This window comes from Fukomys damarensis, unplaced genomic scaffold (genome assembly GCF_012274545.1).
Source record: "Fukomys damarensis isolate Sample0158 unplaced genomic scaffold, DMR_v1.0_HiC HiC_scaffold_16, whole genome shotgun sequence".
NCBI lineage: Eukaryota > Metazoa > Chordata > Mammalia > Rodentia > Bathyergidae > Fukomys > Fukomys damarensis.
In genome coordinates this window covers 60,292,574-60,297,456 of record NW_022900928.1, presented here as the reverse complement: position 1 = coordinate 60,297,456, position 4,883 = coordinate 60,292,574, and the positions used below count along the sequence as shown (strand labels likewise).

Genomic DNA, 4,883 nt, shown 5'->3' with positions numbered 1-4,883 from the left:
AAAAAAAAAAAAAAAAAAAAAAAAAAAAAAAAAGTGAATGCTGCCGCTGAATGCCATCCCACAGAAAGGCAGGCTTGTAAAAACATTATGGTGCATCCTCATCTACCTGGCTATTCCTCAATATGACCACAAAAGGTAAATGCATTGAATGGCTTCACACATGAAGGTAGCCAGGACAGCACAACTAAAGATATGAAAGAGGACTTTCTAGAACTGCTTCTGAAAGGGGCAAGTATGGTTAGTTAGATAAGTCTGCTCCCAGCAAAGGGGAACTATTTGGACCAGATTAAAGGTAATGTGCTTTTACTGTGTGATACGTTTTATTAATAAAACACGATTTTTCAATTGCACCTCATATTTCCATATCCTTGCCGTACTTTGTATATACAGTTAAGCACTATAGTAGTTATACGGAGAAACTCTACACATGCACAGCTGTGCTGATTTTGCCTTGGGTGTTAAAAAACGTTTCAAAGAAGGCAATGTGCACGTACAGTATTCGCTTCCTTTCCCTTTTCTGTCCCTTTAAATTTTCCCTCTCTCCTTTATCAAAGAAACAGAATACATGCATATGCCAAATAAAAACTTTTATAGTTCGGTAATTCTGCCTCAGTAAAAATAAATTCGCTTTCCGTCATAACTTAAAGCCTCAAGCCTAAACCAGGTGTGGCGACGGGCTGGTCCTCATCCCGTGACAAGTACTAAGTACATCCATCGACCCAGGTTATTCAGTCTTAGGTATTAGTGACTAGTCTTAGGTATTATTATTACCAACAACTACCCTCTGCCTTGTGCAACTGTATCCTTCTATCCAACTCAACACTACTCTGGCTCCTCACGCCATTTCACTGCTTTTTTCTCCCCTCACATGCCCTCGCCTCTTTTCCCTCCTTCGCCTCAGCCTCTCAGATTCTAAAAGGACGCTCCCATTCTAGCTGCCTTATTTCACATTCGTTCACACTCTCATTCGCGCTCATCCCTCCAGCCCCGCCCAAAATCACTCTACTCAGGAGTTTGCTGACTTTCTTCCTCAACAAAAGCGCGGGTGTAGATCCGGGCGCCCAAGTTCGCGGGCTCCGCTTGTGAGGGAGCGGCAGGACGCGCGAGGCTCCCGGCAGCCAGTGCGCAAGTTACGTGACGGGGCCACGCTGCCCCACAGATTGGGTGGCTTCCGGTGCAGCCGCCGAAAGGTGTCTCCTCTCTGTTTACATCACCCAAACTTGGAATCTTCTCCAAACAGAGCTCTCGTTTCCTCCGTGTGTGGAAACAAGAGGAGAATCTGAAACACATTTCAAGAAAGAAGTGTGGCCAAATTAAATTCAGGGTGTGTCCCAGAGGTTCGAGAGTGTCAGCAAAAGAGTGGACATCATAGCCCGGAGTGGTGGTGCACGCCTGTAACCCCAACACTTAGGAGACTCAGGCAGGAGGATCGCCTCAGATTCGAGGCCAGCCTGGCTGCACAGTTCGAGGACAGCCTGAACTACGCAGCGAGACCCTTTCTCAAAAAAACACAAATTAAAAAAGTGCACATCACTACACCTACCTAGAAATTATTCCAGATCGTGTGCTGTCAGAAAGGGCCTAAATCTGAGTTCCTCTGGCCGGCAAGTAAGGCTTCTGGAGCCATGCCTTGCATTACTGCAGCTTTTTCTTGGCGCAGCAAAGTGAGGTTCAGAAAAATCACACTTCTAAAATGTTATTTGTTTGTTTCTTTCTTTCTTTCTTTCTTCATTGAGACAGGGTCTCACTATGCAATTCGGGCTGGCCTCAAACTCACTAGCTGAGGCTGGCCTCGAATTTTCAGCAATCCTCCTGCCTCAGCCATCTTAGGACTGGTATTACAGGCAAGAACCTGCCAGAATCACACCTTTTAAGAAAATTTCTTTCTGTATATTTTAGTAAGTTTAATCGATCTGATTGGCAGCAGCTTTTAAAAGGGTATTTTGGAATACCGGATGGCTCATACTTGTGACATGTTTGAGTGCTTTAACATTAAAACTTTGACATGCACTTTCACAGGTAGATTTCTAAATTTAAGCCTCAGTTGTTGGTGTGGACCAAAAGCATAAGATCAGTCAATAACATGCCCTACTGAACTCCAGGTACAGAATATTACACTTTAAAGAATTACATTTAATACATATGCATTTTTTCTTTTACTTTTTATTGAAATGTTAGTTGTAATAGATTAACTTGCTGTTTGTGAAAAAGCCAGTTGTTTTTAAAACACAGGCACTCAGTTTGATTCATTCATATTGTGAAATACAAGCCACTTACTAAATACCAGACTAAATTTATTTTATCAAAATCAGGACTTTGCACTTGTGAGGCAGGTGTGGTGCCATTGAACTAAACCACCAGCCCCAGACTAGATAATTTGGTGGAAGTTATTGACAGTCCTCAAAGAATCCCAGTCACTGAAAAATGATAATAAAAACTTTTATTATCTATAATAAAATAAATAAAAAGTAATACATGTTCCTAAAATCACATGTATTCACTTAAAAGGACTATCCATCATTAACTACTTCCTATTTTTGTACAGAATGTCCTTTTATACAGTGAAAATGTAAAGAGTTTTAAATTTGTCTATATATTTGGTAAAAAGTAAAGTTGTCCATTTGATGTTTCTCTCTTCATTATCATTACTGCTGTTTTTTTGTTTGGTTGGTTGATTCATTTTTTTGTTTTGTTTTGTTTTGAGACAGGGTCTTGCTTTGTAGTGAAGGCTGGACTTGAATTTAATATACAGCCCAGGTTGTCCTCAAATGCAGAGTTCCTCCTGTAGCAGCCTCCCAAGTGATAGGATTACAGGCATGCACCACTACACCTGGCTATTGCTTTTTTTAAATGGTTTGTTAAATCCAAAAATTTCGTGACTACTGATCTATTTTATCTCCCAAACTTCATATATTATGATATCTAAACTGTTAATTATCACCTAGTCCTTGAAGTATTTCTAGGAAAAAAGACTGTATATAATGTATAAATGCTTTCATCAGGTTTAGAGAATACCATGGCATTTTTTCTTTTTAATGCTTATAGGGCCAGGGATTTGGCTTAGTTGTTCCACTGCCTACCTTGCAAGCCCAAGGGCCTAAATTCTATCTGCAGTACCATAAATAATCATCATCATCATCATCATCATCATCATATATTCATTGTATAAACTAAGTGGTTAAGAATGAATGAAAGAGGGCCAGGGATTTAGCTCTGTGCTGCTGCTGCCTGCCTCACAAGCGCAAGGTCCTGATTCAATCCCTGGTACCAAAAAAAAAAAAAATTCTAATGATGGCATGCATTGTAGTTTGCATCTAAACAGACAAAGGAAAAGTTTCTTAAAAATAGACTGCTTTTGTTCTACTGAGAAATAAATTTTAGTGGCCTCTATCAGCTATCCTTTGATACAGAGTTGAGTTTGGGAGGGAGAAGTTCTGAATGAGATCATAAGTTGAAAAGAATAAAATATTATGCAAAATAGTCTTTCCACCAAAAAGCTTTTTGTTTGTTTTTTGTTTTTTGAGACAGGTTCTCTCTATGTAGCTCAGACTGGCCTCAAACTCACAACAATCCTCCTGCCTCAGCCTTCCAGGTGCTGGGATGACAGGCGTGCTCCCCCACTGCCAGCAAGAGTTATATTTTAGATGTATTTTAAGTGCTAGGATTACATTGTAAGAAATACTACAATGTGCATGATTACCCAGTGCTGTTAGGTAAGAAATTTTGTGCTGAAGTATGATCAGAAAGCTTCCAACAGAGACTCAGGTGAGAAAAGACGCTTTTATGGGACCAAGCCGTTACACTTTCTTCAAGTGTGTGCTTCATGTACTTCTGAAAGAGGTACAGGTTTTGGAAGGGGTAGATCCCAACTTTGACAGAAGAAATCGTTTCATTAAATAGTGATTTTTTTAACAGTAAAAGAAATGCTATCATTTATAACACTTTGCCTCAAGTTCCGTTGCCCAAGGACAGAGCCAACACTTGAAGGCGGGTCCAAGGCTCACCCAAGGCAGTCTCCTCCTCTTCCGGGCACTTCTCCTGTTCCCCAGAGAAGACTGCAAAGCAGCCCCGGGATCTTTTTTCCCAGGCTGTCAGCATTCTTGTCTGTCCAAGACGTTGGCTGCAGGAGCAACTGCCACCCTTTGTGATCTCCATAGCTTCGGGAACAGGAAACAGACCTCACACTTTCCAGATCGCTTCCTCTTGCAGGAAAACTATTTGTACGGGTAAGAAATACCATAGATAAGCTTTTTAAAGTAAGCCTTGACTCTGAATCAGTTACATTAAAAGCAAACAAAAGCTTTGTACAAGGTTGATAATCTTGATGGAATCCGAAACATCTCCCTTGGGATGGCTGGCATTTTAACGGTAAGTGAAATAACACTCCCTAAAGAACCTTATTTTACAATCAGGGAAGGGTTGAATAAATATTTCTGTTTTGAAATTAAAACAAAATGCCAGGACATCCTTAAATGTCTTTCTACTTTTGCCTATATTTCACTATTTCAAGTTCTATTAAATCTTCCTTCAAAATATGTTTTTTTATCTTCTGTGTTTTCCTATTGCTTATAAGATTAAATTCAGTCTCTTCTATTTGACTTCTGTTTTTGTTTGTTTTTTTTGGGGGGGGATGCAAGATTGACTAAAAAACAAACAAAAATAGGAATGCTTGCTTTCCACATTTTTCAGGTTGTGAAAGTGTGCTAGGACTGTCTGGGGTGTGGTTCTAAACAACCTTAGCAATAACAGCCTTAGCAAATACAAAATGCTGTCCTCGGGCTGGGGAGTTAGCTCAGTGGTTCTGCTGCCTGCCTCGCAAGTGCAAGATTTTAAAGATCTCAAGTTCAATCCCTGGTACAAAAAAAAAAAAAAAAAAAAAAAAA

The 4,883-nt window shown here is 40.0% G+C and overlaps 2 protein-coding genes across 3 annotated transcripts in view; one reads left to right on the top strand and one right to left on the bottom strand.

The window, feature by feature from the left end:
• Window positions 1-4,081, bottom strand: part of Tex12 (testis expressed 12) — an 8,249-nt gene extending 4,168 nt beyond the window's left edge. The window contains exons 1-2 of the mRNA XM_033764332.1: window positions 4,005-4,081; window positions 1,023-1,279 (exon numbers count right to left, since the gene is read on the bottom strand). The gene's annotated coding sequence lies outside the window, so the exon portion shown is untranslated. The remainder of the gene's footprint in view (window positions 1-1,022; window positions 1,280-4,004) is intronic.
• The window catches only part of Il18 (interleukin 18), an 18,907-nt gene continuing 18,072 nt past the window's right edge, over window positions 4,049-4,883 (top strand). The window contains exon 1 of one of the 2 annotated variants that reach the window (XM_010610709.3): window positions 4,049-4,226. The gene's annotated coding sequence lies outside the window, so the exon portion shown is untranslated. The other variant, XM_010610710.3, reaches the window with a different exon arrangement.